The 24,943-nt window shown below is 42.9% G+C and overlaps 1 long non-coding RNA gene across 1 annotated transcript in view; it reads left to right on the forward strand.

Moving 5' to 3' along the window:
• Positions 1-4,715: 4,715 nt before the first annotated feature.
• LOC120314170 overlaps positions 4,716-24,943 on the forward strand; it is a 47,927-nt gene continuing 27,699 nt past the window's right edge. Inside the window, exons 1-2 of the long non-coding RNA XR_005558356.1 lie at positions 4,716-4,866; positions 8,045-8,088. This is a non-coding gene — a long non-coding RNA (uncharacterized LOC120314170). The remainder of the gene's footprint in view (positions 4,867-8,044; positions 8,089-24,943) is intronic.

Below are 24,943 nucleotides of genomic sequence, written 5' to 3' on the forward strand. Positions count from 1 at the left end.
AGATTCATCCCTGTAATCTTGATATACTAGATTTTATTTGGTTAGTCAAGGCCGACATTGTGTACATGAACACACATTGAAAACCTATGTTAACACCCCAATCTCTATAGTTTTAGCTTTATCATGCAAACAATCTACCTGCAATGAAGTAAAAATATGACCTTCCTGGTATTTCTTATCTTACTACAAATAGATGCTTGCATGTGGTTTGCAAATTAATCCTCACTACCGATGTTTCAGTAACTATTTATAGATGACTGAATATATCAATCCAACGATCAAGTTCCATGAGTGGTATTTTCTTTGTGTCATTTAACAGTGCCATATACTTATAGTTGTTTTAGCCATAAAACCACATCCTAGTGGCTTTGTTTCAAAATCCCTCCAAACTAAAATTGCACTTTAAAACCAATGTTCATATAGGTTTAAAGGCAAGCATTATGTTAGCAAATCTGCAAGTTAGTTCTAAGTAGGACTGTTTTCACAGCACCACAGATTCTCTGGGGTGGCAGTGGGGGGAAATAATGGTGCTTTCTATTCTAAGAAAATAGCCATAAGCTGAAAAAAAGAACTTTGATGTCTTCTTTCTCTCCCATTCTCTCCTAATCACAAGGGTAGCTAATGATTGCCCATGGCTTCTTTGCTAGGATAAATGCAAATGTAAAACTGGGGTTTCTGCAAAGACAGATGGCACTTACTGCTTCCATTAAGCTTCCAGCATTCAAACTGTCTAAGTTCAAGTTCCAATGGTGCACTCAGCTGAGTTAGGTGTAAAATTCAGAGCCCTTCAGCCAAGCGAGGGTCACAAAATAGAAAGTAGCAAAGGTAGAAGAAGCAAAAGAGACTCAGCATTTGGAGAAACCCAAGATAATAAGGACAAATTAAACCCAAACAAGGCTGACATGCATAGTGATTTATCCTCTTTGAAATCTATAAGCAGTATTAATGTCCTTGACAATATGTTTCAAAAATAACAGAATAATAGAGTTGGAAGGGACCTTGAAGTCTTCTAGTTCAACCCACTGCTCAAGCAGGAGACCCTATTCCATTTCAGGCAAGTGGTTGTCCAATTACCGTAAATGCCGGCGTATAAGATGACTTCCGCGAGCGCTGAAATCGGGGCCAAAGACGGGGGTCGTCTTATACGCCGAGTCGTCTTATACGCCGGAAATACTGGTAGTTTCCGGCGTATAAGACGACGTTCTAGGAATGCGGCCCGGCTATAAAGACGGGGGTCGTCTTATACGCCGGGTCGCCTTGTACGCCGGCATTTACGGTACTCTTTCTAGAGTAATAAATAGGATCATCTATGGTAGAAACTCTAGGATCCAAAACTGAACTGTTATTAGAAGACGCTTTTAATAATGGCTTAAACATCTCTAGTGATGGAGGCCCTACAACTTCTGAAGGTGAGCTATTCCACTGTCAAGAATTTTCTCCTTATTTCTAGGTTGGTTCTCTCCTTGATTAGTTTCCATCCATTGCTTCTTGTCCTGCCTTCTTTGGAGAATAGATTGACCCCCATTTTCTTTGTGGCAGCCCCTTAAATATTGGAACACTACTATCATGTCAGCCGTACAGTGCCTTTCATTAAACTCAACATACCCAATCCCTGACACCATCCTTCATGTGTTTCAGTTCCCTTATCTGTGTTGCTCTTCTCTGCACTTTTTCTAGAGTAATAAATAGGATCATCTCTGGTGGAAACTCTAGGATTCAAAACTGAACTGTTACTACAAGGCGCTTTCAATAATGGCTGCAAACTCCACCTTAATATTTTATATAAAGTACTTGTATATTTATATCACTCTATATTTCTTTTTTGATCTTTGCTAGAAAAGGATGATAGTACCTCTGCAACATCAACTAATGATCCACAAAACTAAGAAGGATTGAACTTGATTAGTACATGGATGGGATATCCTGAGACCTGTATTCGAGACTGCTAAATTGAAGAATCATTCTGGAAGAAAGCAGTGGCAAGTCACCTCCTTACTATTGTCTAATAAGTCCTTAGAAGTTGAATTTTACTAATGGTCTTTGGCTCCAAGGGGGTTCTCAAAGTAGCTTCAACTATATGACACTCTACAGAAATTGAGTGTCAGTAGGTGAGAATTTAAATGGACTCCAGAAGATGGTACAGGACAGGAAGACCTGGAGGAACGTTGTCCATGGGGTCGCTATGGGTCGGACACGACTTCGCAATTAACAACAACAACAACAGAAATTGAATTTGCTATTGGAGCACATGACATGTTGTCATAACTCATAAGATGCTATTGTATTCATTTTTGAAGAGAGTAGGGCCCATAAACTTTCAAACTTCAGACAGGTATATGTCCAAACAAGCTATCATTGAGCTTTGAAAATCCTAAACCAGTGGTGGCGAACCTATGGCATGCGTGCCAGAGGCAGCACTCGGAGCCCTCTCTGTGGGCACACATGCCGTTGCCCCAGCCTCACCTCCCCCCGTGACCCCCTCCTCTCCAGCAGCCCCCTTGGAGGAGAGTTGCCCCGAGTGTGGCCCATGCAGAGCAGCGCAGCCAAGGACATGGCAGCCAGGCAGCGTAGACAAGACTCTGCCCTCACACTCCATTGCGCACAGTTGATGCTGTGGGATGCGGGCAAATGGAGTGGCCGCCATGGCATTGCTGGGCTGACTGGGCGATCTGTGGCGGGCCCTGGAGGAGGTGAGTGGCCCTGCGGGCAGGCGGGACAAGGGATGGAGCAGGGACGGGGCCAGTTTTTGGGCACTCAGTCTCTAAAAGGTTCGCCATCACTGTCCTAAACTATAACTGGCCAGAATCCATAATCAGCATCTTAAATTGTGCCCCCAATGAACTGAAACCTCACAGACATTGATCTGTTTTCAGTATTTTGTAATACTAGTATACATTTCAATTGTACGGTCTTCAATATTTTTCAGTAATCAAACATGGCAAGCCAAATTATTTCTGGATAGCATGAGTCATATTCACTGACTGGGGGGGGGGCTGGAGTAGGTGGGTATAAAAATATAAAATGCTTCATCAGATCCAAAATATGCATTGTACACTAAGACCTGGCTTTAGGAACCCCTGATTTAGATTGATGCTGCAAATCACTTCTTTCAGGAGGTAAATGATGACTACAGTGGCACTCAAATATAACCTTACAGTAGTTCCACTGTTTACATGCATAGGGCTATGTAATAGTAATAGTAGTAAAGTTGGAAGGGACCTTGGAGGTCATCTAGTCCAACCCCCTGCTCAGGCAGGAAACCCTACACCATTTCGGACAAATGGCTGTCCAGTCTCTTCTTAAAACCTTCCAGTGTTGGAGCATTTACTGCTTCTGGAGGCAGGCTGTTCCACTGATTAATTGTTCTCACTGTCAGGAAGTTTCTCCTTAGTTCGAGGTTGCTTCTCTCCTTGATGAGTTTCCACCCGTTGCTTCTTGTCCTGCCTTCAGGTGCTTTGGAAAATAGCTTAATTCCCTCTTCTTTATGGCAGCCCCTGAGATATTGGAATACTGCTATCATGTCCCCCCTTGTCCTTCTCTTCGTTAAACTAGACATACCCAATTCTAGCAACCGTTCCTTATATGTTTTAGCCTCCAGTCCCTAATCATCTTTGTTGCTCTTCTCTGTACTCTTTCTAGAGTCTCAACATCTTTTTTATATCGTGGTGACCAAAACTGGATGCAGTATTCCAAGTGTGGCCTTACCAAGGCATTGAAGAGTGGTATTAATACTTCACGTGATCTTGATTCTATCCTCTGTTAATGCAGCCTAGCACTGTGTTGGCCTTTTTGGCAGCTGCAGCACACTGCTGGCTCATATTTAGGTGATTGTCTACTAGGACTCCGAGGTCCCTCTCACAGTTACTACTATTGAGCATGGTGCCACCTATGCTGTACTGGTGCATTTGGTTTTTCTTGCCTAAATGTAGAACCTTGCTTTTTTCACCATTGAATTTCATTTTGTTAGTTAGTGCCCAGTGTTCAAGTCTGTCCAGATCCTTCTGTATCTTAACAGACTTGAACACTGGGCACTAACTAACAAAATGAAATTCAATGGTGAAAAAAAATCAATCATTCCAAATCTCACTTTCCCTCTCTGATCTAGCTTTCAAAATGCAGCTTTCTCTGATTGACAGCAGGTGTTTTCTGCCCCCACCTTTATAAAATAACAGCTTTAAGAAAGGAGCGTTTTTGGGGAGACGACTGTCGTGACTGTCTTTATCTAGACTTGATCTGCCATTTATTACCTTTGACTTCCACCTCCTCTCCTGATTTAACACCTACGTTTTCATATATTCCCAGCCTTCTCTGAAAGAGGTGGCTTAAGTATTCTCTGTCTCCCATCCACCCCCATCCCTGCCTCCTTTGGGCAAAAGCTTTTCCATCCAGAAATTGCAAGGGATCGGGAGGGAGAGGGGGAGGAAAGCTACCTGAGGCTGGGGGCCATGAAAAGATGCAGTTGGGGTGTATCAAAAAACAAAGCCAACGGCCCACTTCCCTCCTGCCTTCCTCCCCCTCCCCCTCCCTAACAGAGGCAGCCCAGCCAGCATTGCAACAGAGGCTGCAGAGCTGTTTGATTGCTTAAGCCTGGTGGTCACACAATAGGACCAGAAAGAATGTCTGTTTCCTTCCTTCCTGTTGAGTGTTCTGCCCGAGTGAACAAACTCAATAGCCCTTCACTTCATAGCAACATTGCGCTCTAGCACAGGCAAAAACCAACAAAGAGGCATTCTAGGGCAGTTCCAACTGTACCTAAGACGAGCCGCTGAGCTATGGTATCATCCGGCCAGGGGGAGGACAACAGCCACAAAGGCAGACAAGGCTAAGGGGAGGTGACAGCGACACAAAGGCACCGTAAACATCCAGGTTATTGTGCTTTTTTTTTGCTTTCCTTTTTTTTTAATGTCGCATGGGTGGCTTTGCTTTCTTCCCTCCCCATCCCACCACTCACATTTGGAGATCTGAAAAGAGAATGCACCTATTTTTTTTTCTTTTAAATGCAACACTTTGGTACAATTAGTCCTTTCTTAGAAAGAAAAAAGGAAAGAAAGAAAGAGAGAGAGAGAGAGAGAGAGAGAGAGAGAGAGAGAGAGAGAGAGAAAGGAAGAAAGGAAGGAAGGAAGGAAGGTTTGATTTTTTTGCTTCTTTTGCACATTACTAGTTTCAGGGAAGATTAAGGCCTTAATCCTCGCCCACATGAAGCTATTTTAAGTCCACTTGTCTTTTATGGAAAAAAAAACTTCAGAGGTTTTTAGATTGTAGTTTTGTACAGACCTACCTGGGAATAAGTGTCACAAAACACAATAGCAGCTATTCAAACTTCCATGTTAGACAATCAGCTGTCAATCACTTCTTTTGAAATTAATCAGAATTCATAAGATTTGTTGGGTTGACATTTAAATGCTAAAAAGGACTGCCTGAACCTAGGGCTTTTGGTGGTCTCTCTCTTCCTCTTTCTTCTCCTCTCATTGTCAACTTTGAAAAGACTATATGTAGGTATGGCTACAAATAATAGGAATTTCCTTTCCTTTCCCAGTTGTTGCTAACCACAGTCTGCCATGATATCAAAGTTGTAAATTTAAGGTTGGCTAAATAATTTATATATAGTTGTATAAGTCTGCGTTCAGAGTGATGTGGTGGCATAGTGGTGAAGACGCTTACCTTGTGCTTGCAAAGGTTGAGAGTTTAATCCTAGGTAGTGGCAGACATTTCTCCAGCATGATTGGATGGAGAATCCACGGACAGATGGGTTGTCTTAATCTATCTGCTCCAATCAGACTAAGTCTGAATCAGAGTCCCGCCCCTGCTGTGCCATTTGCACCCCAGTTTAGACTTAGTCTCTTTCCTTTCTCTCTCCTGGGATGCTGTGAACTCTACATGGCATCAGGAAGGGCATTCGGCCAGCAAACACTTAGTTCCATCCAGTCTCCCTGATTCTATCCCAAATTAAAGGATTATGGGGTCATAAAAAAGAAGCTTTTTAAAATATAAGTCTGAGTTCACCCAAGACAGTAAGGCAGTGTTTCTCAACCTTTTTAATGCCGTGACCCCCAACTGGTTGTAAGTCGAGGACTACTCAACTGGTGCAGCATTGTTTGCAGAATGGGACTTTTGGCGGGCCCAGCAGAGCAGAGACAGCCTGGACAATTCCTATTGACTTTTGAAAGCCAATAGAATTAGACTCTATTCAAGAGAGTCTATTCTATTGGCTTTCAAAAGCCAATAGAATAAAAGGGAGTAGCACAGCTAAGGAAAAGGGGAAAAAAATGGTGGACTGTGTTGTTTGGCGACCCCCGTGAAATGGTCGTTCGACCCCAAATGGGGTCCCAACCCACAGATTGAGAACCACTGCACTAAGGCAAAATCAAATAAAAACACTTTATGGCTTAATAAGCTTTTGTTGGTCCCACTTAACTTTTTGCAGGCCTTTCTTTCTCATTGAACGTCCAGAATGGAGTTCCCCGCACCTTTTTTGGATGGAACCTTGTAGGATAGGCAAGGTGGGTTGTATGACGTGTATGAGTCCTGGCACCTTTTTGGTTTTTTTTGTTTTTTTAGAAAAAAAAGCACTGACTTTTTGGAAAGGCCAGAAGATTGCAATGGACTTTGTGATCATGCAAAAGACTATGCTAAATTATGGAAGGAAACGAAGAAACATGAATATAAACTGGGAAAAATTGAAAGTATCATTATTTGGTAGTATATCAGTGATAAAAATAAATTTACTACTAAGAGTAGTGACTAAAGTTATACAGAAAAATGATGGACAGATGGACATAATATACTTGGACTTCAGATTTGTGACATTTGACAAAGTAGACCACAACCTACTTCTTGGTAACACAGAACAATGTAGGACAGACAGTACCACCGCCAGATGGATTTACAATTGGCTGACCAACCACATTCAGCATGTGGTCATCAATAGAACTAAATCTACATGGAAGGGAACATGCAGTGGGATACCTCAAAAGTCAAACTGGAACTAAGGAGGAATGTGAAACAGTGAGAATAATTAATCAATGGAACAGCTTGGAGTTGTGGGTGCTCCATCGCTGGAGGTTTTCAAGAAAAACTGGACAACGGTTTGTCTGGTAATGTATAAGGACTCTCCTTGGCTGGGGTGGGGGTGGGGGGAGGAGTAGGACTAGAAAATTTCCAAAGTCCCTTACCATTCTTTGATTCTACGATTCCAAGTAAGGTGGCAACTTCTCTTTCTCCACTATGGGGATCAAACTTCTCCATTTCACAAGCAGCTGATATCTGGAACAGTTTCCATTATGGAAATATATATAGTCTCTAGAGGAAAAGGAACAGCAGCCTTCAATTCCTCTATCTCTTTCACTTACCATCAGCATTTTGAAAGCTCACAAACTCTTGTCAGGCAGGGCTTAACCATATAAAAGCCATTAAAAAAAAGCCTATGTTAGTTTTGGGTAAAGAAAAAACGTTCACTGACTGTTTCTGCCTGTTTAATGGATGTTCCAAATATCTAGATACTATCTCATTTTCAAAGGCTTGACATTAGAGGAAATAACTCCTCTGGTTTTTTAACAAGATTTTTCTCCCCTGCAACATAATAAAATTCAGTACAGTTCATAAAACACAATTACATTAAAACCTGAAAGTATTGTGCAAAGAGCATATAAAAATCACTTGGACGTTTGAATGACTTGCTATAAACGTGATCTAAAACAAGTCAGATAGTACTCTATCTTCACGGATAATGCTTTTCTGTTCACATATTCAACTGCTCATCAAATGCCATTCATGCATGATAGAACTAGGTCCCTCTGCACCAGGGAATATCACTTAGACATGAATCTGTGCTATTCAGAAACAGAAACTGGGCAGTGTAGCCTTGCTCATATAGGCATTGTATTGTGGCTACAAATTCCTTAACAACCAACATAGTTTGGAACTAGAGATCTATTGTTCCTTTCTAGGAAGCTGAGTCTTTGACATTTAATTTGCAGATAATCAAAGGGATTTAAATGTTTACTTCCCCTCTCACAAATCAAACTTTTCTCCTTTCTGTTAACAGAGAATGCTGTTTATGAAGTTTGAAAGCTCACACCCTCTCAAAAGGTAAGTCATGATGTTGCTGCTACAGAGATATGGGATCTGGTCTTTCTCTGGGACTGATGCCTAATTCAAGAAGATCTGGAAATAATCTGTAAATGTTTGGAATGAGTTTACTGGAACTCAGTCAACTTCTCATTTATTCCTCCTCACTTCCAGTGAAATAATTGGAAATGACACTGTATTGGTATTTATAATTTGACTTCTCCTTCTAGTGTGGAAGGATATTTCCCACAAGGCAATATATTAACATTTTTTTAAAAAAAAAAAACTAGGAATAAACTCTTCCATAGCTGTATATTCTGTAATCCCACTGGAGTCTCTATTAATATCAAAAAGAAGGTAAAGGTTTTCCCTGTCCAGTTGTGTTCGACTCTAAGGGATGGTGCTTATCTCCATTTTCTAGCTAAGGCAATTAGCATTGTCCAAAGATGCTTCCATGATCATGTGACCAGCATGCCTCTAAGCCAAGGTGCACGGAACGCTGTTTCCGCCATACCGTAGTTGTTGAGTCCGTGGCGGGAAGCAGACATGAGAAGCAGTTGAAGTTCTCAGTTTTCTTTATTCTGCGTTCAGCTTACAAGTAGATGGCTTCTTCAGCTCCCAAAACCTCCCAACTTCTTATATAGACATTTCCCGGGTAAATGCGATACTTTTCCCGCGCCAGCACCCGCGCATGCGCACGGCGCTGGCGACAGCCTGTCTGGTCCCGGGCAGCTTTGCACCTGCCCGGGACTGCCTGCAAACGCCCGAGCCGTTTGCAAGGCTCGGGACATAACACCCCTTTCCCCCGGGCTAAAACTACTACCAACATATAATCATTTATTTTATGCAGTGTTCTGCTTCTCAGTGCTCCTATCGTTACCTGGCTTTTGTTTAGCCAGCAATGTTATGTAATCCTCTAAGTATTTAGGAGACTTCTTTGCTCTCTGTGACCTTCTCAGCTCTGGGTTACTAGCATGAGTTCCCTGACTGGAGGGAGATGTGAGCCTGTTCTCCTTATTTTGCCTTGGTGCCTTCCAAGGACTGTGCCCCGCTGCCTGGCCTGCTTGCTCGCCCACCGGGCTCGTCAGGCCAGGGCTTCTGTCACTTTGTGACCTGGTTGACCTGCCTAGCTGTAGACCCTCGGGCCCCTTGAAGTGATAGCCACTGCTGGGCGTCTCTGTTGAACCTCCTAGGTCCGTCCAAGACCTGTCAGGAGGCTGTCCATTCCCTGAACCCCGTTCTGTGTCCGGGCTTGTGTGGGTTTCTGTACTTTCCCAAAACTCAGTTACTCCCTGATTTGGGCTAGAGGTGTTGTAGTCGGGACTTGGTTCCTCGACCACCTCCCTGTATGTTTGACCCCCTGTAGGATTTGGGGTAAGGTCAGGCCAACCTTGGGAATTGTGTGCCAGCTCTCTTGCGGGGAATGATTTGTTGGGATGCCCCCGGGTATCCTCCGTGACTGGAGTGCTGTGTGATGTGTGTGGAAAGTGAGTATGCCCCCGGGGTGACTCCCTGGCTGGAGTAGGCGTGGATGCCTGGTAGTTAGGTAGGCTCATAGAATTCTTGTTCGGAGCTTCGCGGAACCCTGGGATGGGCCGTTTGTGGCTCCATCAGTGGAGATGGGCAGCAGCTCGTGCCCTTCCCTTTGCTCCAAAGGGTCCCCCTCCCCCCCTGGAAAAGACCCAGGAGTCTCATCTGAAAAGTCCCGCCTAGGGCGGAGTTGGTCGATGTGCCGACGCAGGACACGACCGTTGTCCAGGGCAACCTCGTAGGAGAGAGGACCTGTGACCTGGAAATAGAAGCGGGGACCCATGTATGACCAGGCCCGTAATTGCGAGCCCAAACCGGGGCACCCACAAGTAGTTGTCTAGGTGCCCTAGGATGTGAGGTAGATGAAGGCAGTCTGTCCGGATGCAACCGGTCAAGTTTAGTAGTAAGTTGACGCCCCCAACGAAGTTCAGCTGGGCTTCTCCCTGTAGAAGTGGACGGTGTGGTGCGATAAGAAAGGAGAAAGTCAGTCAACCTGTGATGCCAGTCCCCGTAGGTGAGTCTTTTCAATGCGTCCTTTGTGATGCGCACCATACGTTCAGCCATACCGTTGGTGGACGGGTGGAAGGGTGCAGACGTGGCATGACGAATCATGTTTGCCTGTAAGAAAGCTTGGAATTCGGAGGAAGTGAATTGAGGGCCGTTGTCGGACACAATGACATCTGGCAGCCCGTGTGCAGCAAAAATCCCCCTCAGTACCTGAATAGTCTTTGCAGTGGTGGTGGATGAGACAGGTACAACCTCAAGCCATGGCTGTCAACAAGGACCAAGAAGAACTGGCCCTGAAAAGGCCCAGCGTAGTCAATGTGCACCCTAGACCATGGGGACTGCGTTTCCTCCCATCTATGCATGGGAGCTTGGGGCATCTCTGGGCGAGATCGTTGGCACAGGTGGCATGCATGCACCTTAGCCTCAATATCTTTATCTAAACCAGGCCACCACAAGTGGCTGCGCGCAAGGGCCTTCATACGAACAATGCCAGGATGACCCTCGTGGAGGGATTCTAAGACCCTAGTCCTCATTGAGGTGGGAATGACAACTCTGTTTCCCCAAAGCAGACAACCCTGAGAAAGGGACAGCTCGTTCCTTTTGGACCAGAAACTCTGAAACTCAGGACTAGGGCAGTGCTCAGGCCAACCGGACAAAACCCAGGAACGGACACGTGAAAGTGTGTGATCTGTACCTGATTCAGCGGCAACATCCCTGGCACTAAGAGGGAGCTCGGGCAAGGCTTGGATTGATAGAATGTTGACAGCTGGTGCAGGGTCAGCTTCTACTACTGGCAGAGGCAATCTACTGAGGCCATCAGCATGGCCCATTTCTTTTCCAGGCTTGTGGAGTAAGGAAAAATCATATGCAGACAAAAAAATAGACCACCTAAGCATTCTAGGGGAAATGATTTGGGGAGTCTGCTTACGTGTGGTAAACAGTCCCAGCAGAGGCTTATGGTCAGTGAAGACCGTGAAGTGCCTGCCATATAGAAAGTCATGGAATTTTTTAATTCCAGCAACAACAGCCAGAGCCTCCCTGTCTATCTGAGCGTAGTTGCGCTCAGCAGAAGACAATGTTCTGGAGTAATATGCAACAGGAACCTGAGTTCCATCAGACCTGAGGTGGCTCAGGACAGCTCCAACCCCGTAAGGGGACGCATCACAAACGATGCACACAGGAAGAGACTCGTTGAAATGTGCAAGTACACTGTTAGAAGTGAGCAAAGCCTTGACTTTGTTAAAACAACCCTCATGCGTTTGTGACCACTGCCACACTGCTTGCTTGTCTAGTAGCCTGTGAAGAGGCTCAGCTACACTAGCTTTTTGTGGAAGAAAAGAATTGTAGAAATTCAGGAGGCCCAGGAAGGCCTGAAGTTCGGCCTTGGACTTTGGCCTAGGTGCTTCTAAAATAGCAGTCAGTTTGGATTCAGCAGGGTGAATCCCAGCAGCATCAATTTTGAACCCCAGAAATTCAGTAGAAGGCACCCCAATCTTGCATTTGTCTTTTTTGAGCTTGAGGCCTGATTTCCTGAATCTTAATAGAACAGCTCTTAGCCTTTCAGCTAGAATGTGTGTGGAGTCTCCTGCAATGAAGACATCATCAAAGTAGGGGCAAACCCCCGGTATGCCCCGTAGTGTGTTTTCCATTACGCTTTGGAAAATCCCAGGAGCGACATTCACTCCAAACTGCAGCCTTTTTACCTTAAAGGCTCCCCTGTGGGTCACAATAGTCTGAGCTATAGCAGCATCATCATCAACAGGCAGCTGTTGATACGCTTGAGCTAGGTCAAGCTTTGCAAAAACGCGCCCCCCCTTGAGGGAGGCCAGAATATGACTGACCACAGGAACAGGATAGGCATGTTGCTGCAATGCCTTATTCAGAGTGCATTTGTAGTCAGCACAAATGCGAATGTCCCCATTTGCCTTTAGAGGCGTGACAATGGGGGTCTCCCAAGGGCTGGAATCAACAGGTTCTAGGATTCCCTGTTGGATCAGTTTGTCTAACTCAGTGTCAATTTTACTCTTTAAAGCAAAAGGGACCCTTCTTGCTTTAATTCTAATGGGAGTGACAGTGGGGTCTAGCTTTAAGGACACAGGGGGTCCTTTGAATGTGCCCAGCTGGGGGCTGAAAACATCTGCAAATTCTTTGCAGACTTCCTGTAGGTCGAGTGTTTGTAAACTGTTGAGTCCTGTGACGTGTATCCCCAGGGCCTCAAACCAATCGAGTCCTATGAGACTCGTTCGTTCACCCCCTACTACTAATAAGTCTAGTGGACCTTCAAAACTCTTGTATTGCACGTTAAGGGTGGCCTCCCCCTTAACACACACTCTTGAATTTTGAAAATCTGTTAACACAATGTCAGAAGGCCTTAACTTGGCCTGAGTTCCACTACCGGAACAAATCTTCCTAAATGTATGCAAGGAGATAATTGAAAAGGCAGACCCTGTGTCTAGTTCCATAGATAATGGAACCCCTTGTAGCTTCACCTTGAGTGACAGCTTTTTCTTAATGGGCTTGTGTGTGCCTGTCCTAAGGATGCTTCTTCGCGAAGCGCAAAACCCTACCCTATTCTGGCTGGGGAATCTGGTACCTTTCAGGCGCAGTTCTTCCTGAGGTTGTACCTTTCGTCGGCCCAGACACACAGCTGCAATGTGTCCTTGTTTGCCGCATGCCCGGCAGGTAGCGGAGCGGAACTTGCAGTCGGTTCTCCTGTGGCGACCTCCACAGCCGATGCACTTGAGCGGAGCTGGAGAGCTTCCCTTCTGTTTTTCTTCCTTCGTGGGGTGGAGACGGTCGACTTCCTTGTCCGGATCCTCCTCGGAGTTTTTTGGGACGTCTTCCTGGTGCACGGATGCAACCTCTGGACTGTTTCTGATCGGCCGCATGTTCTTGACAGCGCCGCCTGCTGCTTCTTCTGCGGTGACTTCCCTTAAGGCATCTTGGTAGGACAATTCTTCTTTAGCGAAAAGTCTCTGTTGTAGATCTCGATGCCTTAACCCGCACACGAATCGGTCCCTCAGTCGTTCTTCGAGGTCTTTGAACTCGCAGTGCTTGGCGGCCTTCCGTAATGCGGCGATGAATTCTTTGGCCGACTCACCGGGCCGTTGATCCCTCTGCTCGAAGGTGTGGCGCCATGCGATGACGGACATCTTGGGGTGGAAGTGCTTCTTCAGTAGCTTCTTCAGATCTGCATAGCTTACAGACTCTACTGGAACAGGTGCTGCAAGGTTTTCTGCGATGTCGAAGGCGTCTTGGCCGCAAACACAAAGCAGGGTGGCAGCCTTCAAGCTCTCTTCCCTCACTTGGTTTGCCTTGAAGTAGTTCTCCACCCTGGCTACGTATGACTCCCACCGTTCTGGATGTGAGACGTCGAATTCCGAAAGCCTTCCAATTTTTGCCATCTTCAGGAGACGGGTCTATCAGCCAGCCTACCCCTGAATGCGCACTGGATTGGTGGGTAGCTGCCGAGTCGACGCCGTTCCGCCGCTCAGGACTCACTTGGGTAAGCTTACACTTCTTCCTTTCCAGGCGGTGTAAGGCGATCCCATCCTCGTCGCCAGTGTTGAGTCCGTGGCGGGAAGCAGACACGAGAAGCAGTTGAAGTTCTCAGTTTTCTTTATTCTGCGTTCAGCTTACAAGTAGATGGCTTCAGCAGCTCCCAAAACCTCCCAACTTCTTATATAGACATTTCCCGGGTAAATGCGATACTTTTCCCGCGCCAGCACCCGCGCATGCGCACGGCGCTGGCGACAGCCTGTCTGGTCCCGGGCAGCTTTGCACCTGCCCGGGACTGCCTGCAAACGCCCGAGCCGTTTGCAAGGCTCGGGACATAACAGTAGTGGTACTTATTTATCTAGTTGCACTTGCATGCTTTCAAACTGTTAGATTAGCAGGAGCTGGGGCAAGAAATGGGAGCTCACCCCACCACATGGTGCTTGGGTCTCAAACTGTCAACCTTCCAATCAACAAGCCCAGTATATTAACTGCTAGGCCAGTGCATCTCCTATTATATCTACCAATGTTGTATACTTATTGTATGCACTCATTTAATAGAAGAAAATGATGGAATCCAGAAGTTCAGTCCTGATGGATTCTTCAGTGGCATTGATGTATCTGATGTATTAAAACATTTATTGCAGGATTGTCTGAAATATACCATTCTGATATAATGGATCTATCTATCCAAAAGAAATAGGACTATAACAGTGTCCTTCTTATGAAAAGGTGAGATATGACTTGTACCTTATAGGAGAGAGAAATGATAATGATTAATTTAAACATAATTTATAGGAACAATAGATGAAAAAAATTCAGTTTGGAAGGTTTCTTTTTATTAGGAAAATGACAATAGTGTGATTCTTCATTCTCCTCCCTATATCTCTCATGCATTCTAGATGTTTGATAGCAATTTTGATAGAGCAGATTCAAAGGAAGAGAAACTCCCATTGCAGAAGTCAGTTCACAAAACATGAATTCCCATTCCTTATTTTTTTTTTTGGCAAATCTAACTTGTTCCTTTGAATAAAGCTATTTTCATTTCACGGAATAATTTTTTTAAAAAAACAGTCAAATTATTAAAATCATCATCTATTTTAATAGGATTTTAAACAAACCATAGAAAGTATTCTTATAATTATTTCATAAACTATTTTATAGTCAAACTGGCCCCTTAGTCTATTTAAAAACTTTCCAAAATCAACATTCTAATCACCCCTTTTCTCCTGATTTCCAAATAACAAAGCTTTTCTTTAAGTTCTTAAAAGTACAGGGAACTTGTTTTGCTGAAGATTGAAGGAAAAACAACCCAATATAATAAAATTTATCCTTCTGAAGACTCCTAATATCTCCCCCTCCCCCAAATAAAACAATTTACAAGCCATTTCCAGAGAAGGTGACTAAGAAAGGAAGTGGGTGAGCCTAGTATCTGTTTGAAGGCTTTGAACCTTTGTTTGGGCAAAGATGACTCTCCCATCTATCAGAGCTCTGAAACTCAGCAGAGACTGCTATTTTATGGTCTCATTATAGGGAGTATCTGTATAAAGTACTATGGGTGATCCCAGGTCCTCTCCTTAATCCAGAGAAGAGTTCGGGGAGCTGATTCATTCATTGGCTTCTCTTTCCACCACAGTCTCTGGCTCTGTTCTTGTGGGGCTAGTGTAGAGATACCCAACCTTTTAGGCACCAGGGACCGGTCACACGGAGAGAGGTTTTTCCACGGACCGGAGGGGCCAGTTTTTGTGTGCTGCCTGCATTCAGCAGATGGGGCTTTGCTTGTTTGTGTGAACCAGTTGCTGGCATGCTGCAGCTTGGTACTGCTTCACGGACTGGGGTTTGGGGACCCCTGGGCTATTGTATTTAGTTGCCCCAAAGTGATCAAGCTGACTTAGAGCAGTGATGGTGAACCTTTTAGAGACTGAGTGCCCAAAAGCTGGCCCTGCCCCTGCTCCACCCCTCTGCCCCCTGCTCTGCCCCCATCCCCTGCCCTGCCTGCCCACAGGACCACTCACCATCTCCAGGGCCCGCTGCAGATTACCCGGACAGCCGAGCAGCGCTATGATGGCCACACCCTCTGCTCACACCCTTCAGCATCAACTGTGCATGATGGAGTGTGAGGGCAGAGTCTTGTCTACTCTTCCTGGCTGCCATGTTCTTGGCTGCGCTGCTCCATGTGGGCCACGCTAGAGGGCGACTCTCCAGGGGGGCTGCTGGAGAGGAGGGGGTTGTGGGGGGAGACAAGGCTGGGGCAACAGCACATGTGCCCACAGGGAGGGCTCCGAGTGCTGCCTCTGGCACCCGTGCCATAGGTTTGCCACCACTGACTTAGAGTTTCAGATGAAGAATGATAACAACTTTTGGTTTATATGAAAGTATGTTTTGTTTGCTTGTTTTTCTCCTACACACACATCATTCCCTTAAACGTGCCTCTTCTCGACTTTTTCAAATTTGCCTATATCGGTCTGGTTTGTTCAGGGGTGGGAGAGGAGAGGAGATTGTAGGTAGTATTTCTGTCATCTTTGGAAGTCAAACCTTTATTTTAAGTTAGTTTGATTTTACAGATCCTGAAAAATTTAAGGCAATGAAAGAGTTGAAAAAATTCTTGTGGTCTTCAGCAGACCATCAGACAGCATAAAACATTTGCTTTACGCTTAAATTGCAATTGATTTTTTTTAAAAAAAGAAAAAAAAATGAAACACATTCATTTAATTCTCCTCAGGACATTTTTGCCAGCATACAAAGGAAGGAAAATTATCATTCATGAGGGAAGGAACAATTACAGTTGAGTTTATTTTGAAGTCTCAACATATTTAAGATTATCTAGAAAGTAAGCATTTGAAACAGATGATAATACGGAAAGCATAGGAAAACATCCGATTAAGAGAAAATAGTATATAGAAATTTCACTTAACAAAGTAGGATTAGGAAGTATACATTAGAAATCCTAAAGAATAACAGCAGTGAACCTTTTAGCAAAAGATCACCTAAGGTAATTTACCATAAAACAACAAAATTCCATAAAACAAGTCAAACAACAATAAAATAAAGCACTATATTTTTCAAAAATAGGAAGAAACACAGTAGTCTTTTATTGCATAGCATTAATGAACCCTGAGAAAAATCTTGTAGTGAAATTCCTCAGACGGGTGTATGATTGTTCTTAAAACGGTGTTTCAAGAACTATGTATAACCCAATAAAGGAGAATATTTGTACAGTAGTTCAGGGTTGAAATGAGGGGTCCTTGGTGCTCTCTGAGCTTGGTTGTTTTCTTGCAGATGTTTCATTACCCAAACTAGGTCATATCATCAGTGCTGACGATGTTACCTTGTTTGGTTATGAAATGTACACAAGAAAATCATCAAGTTCAGCGAGCAACAAGGATCCCTCATTCCATAATGCTAATGGAACATACTGGTTTCTTATCCAAGTGTGTCATTTATTGATTACAGACTTTCTGAGGTTGGCATTGGGATTTTTTTTTGAAGGGGTAGCTGGGTAGAGTTTCCTGTCTGAAGGACCATCACAGAATAATCCTTTACTTCAGAAGTGGGCATCTTATGGTCCCCTGCAGATCTTGAGTCCTGCTTTTGCAACTCTTGGGACCATTTCTGCCTGTGAGCAAAAATAAGAGCAAAATTTCCTGCCATTTGGAGATCTGATACACAAGTAGAAGCCCTAAAATAAGTACATCAAAGAAATCCCTATTTCTCTAAAAAAAAAAAAAAAAAAAAAAATCCAGTCATACTCATATAAATACTGTGCACTACCAATTCATTCTAACAAAAATGCTAAGGGCAGTCCTTGGTCTTCAGAAGGTTGCTGATTTCTAATTTATTTGTAGGAGTGTCCAGTCGAAACCCAATTTAAACATAAAGTACCATAAGAAGGGAGAACAAATGTCTTCAGCTGTCCCCTTAACAGTTAGATTTTGGACAATAGAGAGAACAGATAGAATTATTTGGTGGAAGTGGCATAATGTTGAATATTACATTCTGAAGTAAGAAGCAATACCATATAGAAATGATTCAATGTATGAATGAAATAAATACATTCAGTGCAAATGGGCATATATGCTGTATAGATGCTGAATGATTAATTCCTTGAAATGTAATATTTGAATGCTTCCCATCTAAGTGAGTGACTCTTTTTTCCAAAACAGGTAGATCAAGCTGCACAATAGGGTGAATTTAATAATGTAGAGCAGAGGTGCCCAACTTTTTGGGGACCAGGGACCGGTTCCGTGGACAGAGGTTTTTCCATTGACCAGAGGGCGCATGGTTTTGTGTGCTGCCTGCATCCCACGGATAGGTCTTTGCTTGTTTGTGCAGACCGGTTGCTGGCATGCTGCAGCCTGGTCCATGAACCGGGGGTTGGGGACCTCTGAGGTAAAGTCTCCTTAAGCACTTTGCACTAACTGGAGGTTATTTATCTTTTCAGAAACACCATGGTTAAGGCAGTAGTGGGATTCAAATATGTGAACAACTGGTTCTCTGTGTGGATGCCGCTTCTGGAAGCCCATTCTCAGCCTGGGCAACAAAAAATTAGCTACCGGTTTTGCCGAACTGGTGGCAACTGGCTGAATCCCACCACTGGGTTAAGGAAATGTGACTTTGAGCTCTGGTAGAAGCCATGGTGATGCCATGTGTAAAATGCATTCATCCATTCAAATGATGCAAATAATATGCACAACAGAATTACATAATTTTGGTACTTGGACAATGATGCAATAATACAGGTGATGTTGTTTTCCCTTCCACCCATCTGTACCACCTAGGTACACGATGACATTAAACATATGATGCAGTAGTGCATACAAGTGGTTAAAATTGTAAGTCAGTCAGAGGTTAGGAGTTTAAACATCTCCTCCCAAGTTTACAATCATGTCACAATAATCTTCCATGTATGTATGTATGTATGTATGTATGTATGTATGTATGTATGTAATAAATACATAAATAAAATTTATAGGCTACCTATCTTATCTCAAGGTAACCCTGGGCCACCTTATGATCATAAATCTTCCCTTGATGAACAACGTTGTCCTCACCTTGTTACTGTCAGAACTGCCATCCTTCACTCACTATGCTTCAGAGACATCATTCTGTCATAAGTCATGGGGGGAGATTGAGGAAACTGAAAGTGATCTTCATGCTACCCTGAGACATCCCAAAACCATGGACTTGGGAATGGAATGCAACCGCCTATCCATCTACCAACCGTATTTGGGACAGTTACCAAAATAACTTTTTCAAATGTGACTGGACAATGGGTAAATAATGGGGGGGGGGAGGGTGGAACAGAGAAGGGAAAGTCAACTAGCCAATCTTTGTGTGCAAACTTAGATCTGGCTTTGCTACCACTTGGCTGTTAGTAAAAATAACCTTTTCATTATGAACGGAGTCAAGAGTGTTTCTTTCCTAAGGGACCAAGCTGACATCAGCTTAAATATGTCGCTAGCTGGTTTCCAAATAATGTTTTCTTTTTTCGTCACAACTAAAGGAGAATATCCAAGAAGCCAAAAGTCTTATTCTTCCTCCTCAAGGAAAAAACGGTCCAGTTGCCTTTTGTAAAAGCACCTTTGAAAGAACTATGACATGGATGGTTGAGAATCTCCATAGACCTTTTCTCCTTTACTTTCTTCCCCCTTTCAGGTAAATAAAATCTAATTGTCAGCCCTTAGCTTGGAGCTAAGATAACTCAGTTGTTGTGGGTGTGACCAGAAGTGTGCTGTGGAATGTTGGGAGGTGAGAGCACACCTCGTTCCCTTCCTTCTGGTCACTAGCCAGCTTGCACCACAGCTATTTGCCTCCTAGCTATTGCCCTCTCTATTAGCAGTGTTTCCTGACTTATCCATCACTTCCCTCTGTATTTACATCCATCTCCTTTCCCAGCTTCCAATAAAGAAGACAAAACAGATATCACCTCCTTTATTTGGAGGGGGGGGAAGGGACATACTACTGCTATTTTGCTTTACTGGTATCCTGTACTGGCATCCATCTTTACCTTTAAAGGCAGCAACCCCAGCTCTCTCTCCTCACTGCAACATCAAGAAAATAATAGCAGAGTTTATTTGGACTGGTGCTTGTTTACCAGTTTCTTTAATTTTGTTCATTTCATTCATACACATTCCTTTCCCTTAACAAAGTGTGCTATTCAGCAGTTAGTCAGGTTCAGTTTTCTCAATTAGGGTCTAAGTACTTGTATGAATGTGAATCTGTGAATCTCCTTCCGTCTATGGAGATTCACAGTCATCCAGGTCATGGTTGTCCCAATGGTGCTTTTTCAGGAGGCAACTGGACTTTCTTTTTCCTCTTTGAAGATATTTTGCTTCTCATCCAAGAAGCTTCTTCAGCTCTGATGGGATGGTGGGGAATGGAAGGATTTATATTTCTTGCAGACAGCTGGTCATTTGCATTCTTTTAAAGAGTCGTTGATGCCACCTGGAAACTTATCTGTATCCTCAGGATCACCTATTGCAGCCAAGAAGGCTCCACACCCATTTGCACCACTCAAGTGACTCTAAGGACACAGATAAGCCTCCAAGTGGCCTCAATGACTCTCTAAAAGAATGCAAATGACCAGCTGTCTGCAAGGAATATAAATCCTTCCATTCTCCACCATCTAGTCAGAGCTGAAGAAGCTTCTTGGACAATACTCCATTAGTAAGTAGTGTTGTACTAGGATGAGAAATAGAAAATGTTTATGAAATAAAATAAGAATATATTCAAGTAAGTAATAGTTGTATCTTAGATAATATAATTTTTATATAGTGAAATAAAGGAAATTTGGGTTACCCGAATTTTAAATACTATGGATATTAAAGGTTAAATTGGAATATTGTAATTAAAAATTAGGTAAAATTTAAATACAGGATATGGATATGTATAAGCAAAATATAATGATAAATGTTTTAACTGAGCTTGTTATAATTAGAAATTTACTAGCTTAAATATAATATAGCAAATGTTAAGGGAAATAGAGAAGGAATTTTTTGATGATGTAACCTGAGATATGCACTAAAGATTTTGTTATTGTACTATTGACTACCCATGCTGCTTTCCAAATACTCAAATGTAAAACTGGAAAACCAATAAAAACTTGTTATATATAAAAAAAGTTTCTTGGATGAGAAGCGAAATGTCTTCAAAGAAAAACAAGGACGTCCAGTTGCCTTCCGAAAAGCACCTTTCGGACATCTGCTTCCTTCCTTGCCTTGGCTATTTCTGCCTTGGCATCATTCTTTGTGTTTTTTTATTATTATTTCACAGTATTTAGTCTTGGGAGATGGCCAATAGGAGTGGCAGATAAACCAATCTAAAGAAGCCCAGGCAGAGGCCCAAAACCACACCCTTCACATGTTTTCTGTTTGCTGATGAGGTGCCGAAAGGAACAGCAGCAAAGGAAAATGATTTGCCTATAAGAACAGTCACACTCAGAAACCAGAACACCGTCACTCAGCAGTGACACAGAACATACAGGTAGTCCTCAACTTAAAACCTTTCATTTAGCGATCATTCAAAATTACAAAGACCCACTGAAAAAGGTGACTTACGACCGTTGCAGCATTCCCACGATCATGTGATCAAAATTCAGATGCTCGACACAACTGGCTCATATTTATGACAGTTGCAGTGTCCCAGGGTCGGGTGATCATCTTTTGAGAACTTCTGCCAGACAAAGTCAACGGGGAAGCCAGACTCACTTAACAAGTGTCTCACTTAACAACAGAAATATTTTGGGCTCAATTGTGGTCATTAGTCATGGACTCCCTGTACATATGCAATAGAGATGGGAATAAAGTTTGACAATGAGAAGAGCAAATTTGACGCCAGCATTACTTTGTGCTGACTCAAGGAAAGGTGGATGGCACTTTCACTCAATGTATGTAATTTTATTTAAAGAACTTATATGGCTGCTGAGTTCAACTATTATGACTTTGGGTGATAAATCAGAAATGAAACAAAATGAATTGCAAATGTTTAATTTTGTATCAAAGATGACTTCCATTGATTCTAAGCAGGAAAACTGCTATTTCTAGATGAGTATTCCCAAATTAGATTGTTCCTGATGTAATAAGATTTGGTTTCTATCACTTCCTGTCAATATGCAGGAAGCTGATGGAGGATGGAAGGTGCAGGGGAACTATCTACAGAGGCTCCGAGTACGAAATCTTTCTGTACACAACTGCTGTATTTCATGGAGCTGCTATTTTGGTGCTGAATGACATTGACAGACCAATATTATTGACAGCAATTGAACCACTATTACTACAGTACATTTGTTTTGGGAGCACCAAAGTGCTTCCAGGTTGAAAGGGTTGAACCCAGGAACTCCCGTTCGGGGTCTCCTTTCATGTCCCCATTAAGTTGCCCACCGAAATGATACTATCTACTTGCAGATGCCCACTTTCTGGGTCTGCAGAAGCTGGAGCAAGCAACAGGAACTTGCCCTGGTATACGGCAGCAACCGGGTCTCAAAGTGAGCGTGCTGATTGTCAGCTCAGCATCCTAAACTTGTGAGTCGCCATACTCCTAGCAATTGAACTAATATCTACAATTATAGTGCATCTTTCACTCGGATGGATGGTTCCTTTTGTATGGGGTTGTAATGGACATGAAATGACCCCTTCCCATTTTCACCGCTGATTATGTAGAGCTGGGGTTTTCTTATGGACCAAAAAGTTAGGCCTGACAATAATCAGCTATATAAACTTACAGTTAGAAAGTGTTCTTGTGCAGTTAGAAAACCATGAAACAGGAAGTAGATTTCAGTGGGCAGGTTGCCAGTTCACTGTGAAAACACAAAGATTGGATGAAGAAACCTAAATCAACTTAAAAAATAAAACCCTTTTAAGGAGAACAATCAATCTCAATGAACATAATTAATAGATTGAGCAACTTTTTACATTCTTCAACACAATAACCAGTTTTCTTCTGTTTGAAAGGAGCCATACAAGTGACAAGGTACTTAATTCATAATCCAATCAACAAGGTTATAAATTAAGAAATCTTACATAAGATCTGAGTGTGCAGGCATTTTCAGCCTAGTCTGTAATGCCAAAAGGAATGAGAGGAAAGAAGCTATTGTAAGTATGATTCTCTTGCCCTATTTTAGATTATTGTAGATCACATCATGACCGGCTATAAGCTGAGGGGATATACCAGTCCAGTATCTTTTTTAAAAAATATAAACAATGAATAGAACAGAACAGAACAGAATAGACAATATGGAAGAGAGAATAGAATAGAATAGAATAGAATAGAATAGAATAGAATAGAATAGAATAGAATAGAATAGAGCTGGAAGGGGCCTTGGAGGTCTTCTAGTCCAGCCCCCTGCTCAAGCAAGAGACCTTCCAGACAAGTGACTGTCCAGTCACTTCTTAAAAGCCTGCAGTGCACAATTTCTGAAAACAAGCTGTTCCACTGGTTAATTGTCCTCACCGTTAGGAAGTTTCTCCTTAATTCCAGGTTGCTTCTCTCTTTGGTCAGTTTCCAACCATTATTTCTTGTCCTTCCCTCTGGTGCTTTGGAGAACAACCTGCCCCCGTCTTCTTTGTAGCAGCCCCTGAAATACTGGAACATTGCTATAATGTCACTTCTGTTTCTTCTTTTCTTTAGACTAGCCAAACCGAAGACCTGCAGCCATTCTTCATATGTTCTGGTCTCCAGACCTTTGATCATCTTAGTTGCTCTTCTCTAAACTTTTTTTCAAAGTCTCAACATCTTTTTTGTAGTATGGTGACCAAAATTTGTTGCAATATTCCAGGTGTGATCTACTAGGGTTTCATAAAACGGAACTAATACTTCGCATGATCTTAATTCTATGCCTCTGTTTATACAACCCAGGATTGTATTAGCTTTTTTGGCTGCTGCTGCACACTGCTGGCTCATAGTCAAGTGATTGTTCACTAGGACTCCAAGATCCCTCTCACAGTTACTGTTTTTGAACCAGGTCTTGCCTAATCTGTACTTATACATGCCTAAATGTAAAACTTTGCTTTTCTCCACATTCAAATTCATTTTGTTGGATAGGGCCCATTGTTCAAGTTTGTCAAGATTTTTTTGGATCCTGAGCTTGTCTTCTGGGGTGTTGGCTATTTCTGCCAGTTTAGTGTCATCTGCAAATTTGACTCAGTCAGAAAGAAATCCATCTTGAGGGAAGGATCTTTCCAGACAGACGGTTTGCACCTGGACCAGATTTAAATAAGGTTCAATGGCATTATATATGATATGGTTTATATTCGATGGTTAGATGGCCTAGACCAGTGATGGTGAATCTTTTAGAGACCCAGTACCCAAACTGCAACCCAAAACCACTTATTTATCACCGTGTGCTGGGTGGGCGTGGCCACAGTGGTCATGACAGACTCAGTGGGTGGGGCCAGGGCAGCAGGGGCCAGTCCCTTGCCATCTCCGGGGCACGGCACGCATGCCCACAGAGAGGGCTCTGAGTGCCGCCTCTGGCACGCGTGCCATAGGTTCGCCACCACTGGCCTAGACATTGATACGGATCTTTTTAACATTTATATTTTATTGTATTTTACTAATCTAGGTGCAATGTTAATATATTAAGCTAGTCCATGTATGGTATGCCATACGTTGCATACGCTGCAATAAATAAATAATTGTTTTCACATACTAAATCACAAGCAGGCATTTAGTAATATTAATATTCTAATTAATTTCAATTAATTTAATCAAATGAAGGTGATTGATCTATTAACAATTCTTAAATTGGTTATACAGCTCCATTTTTATTTCAGATTCCTTTGTAAAGATTTCCTGCAAGTAGGAAATCCAGAACATTGAAGCATATACAATATACTTATATGACTTATATGACATACAATATATGACTCAGCTCTTCGGTTAAGTGTGGTTGTACATTATGCAGGAAAAGATATAGTAATTATAACAGAATAACAGAGTTGGAAGGGACCTTGGAGGTGTTCTAGTCCAACACTCTGCTCAAGCAGGAGACCCTATACTATTTCAGACAAATGGGTGTGCAATCCCTTCTTAAAAACTTCCAGTGTTGGAGCACCCATAAATTCTGGAGGCAAGTCATCCCACTGATTAATTAATTGTTTTCACTGTCAGGAAATTTCTCCTTAGTTCTAGACTGCTTCTTCAGTTTTCATGCATTGCTTCTTGTCCTGCCTTCAGGCGCTTTGGAGAATAGGTTGACCCCTTCTTCTTTGTGGCAGCTCCTCAAATATTGGAACACTGCTATCATGTCACCCCTAGTCCTTCTGTATATTTTAGCCTCCAGCTCCCTAATCATATTTGTTGCTCTTTTCTGCACTCTTTCGAGAGTCTCAACAGCTTTTTTATATTG

This window comes from Crotalus tigris, unplaced genomic scaffold (assembly GCF_016545835.1).
Source record: "Crotalus tigris isolate CLP2741 ecotype Arizona unplaced genomic scaffold, ASM1654583v1 scf7180000018856.1329670, whole genome shotgun sequence".
In the NCBI taxonomy this organism is placed as follows: Eukaryota; Metazoa; Chordata; class Lepidosauria; order Squamata; family Viperidae; genus Crotalus; species Crotalus tigris.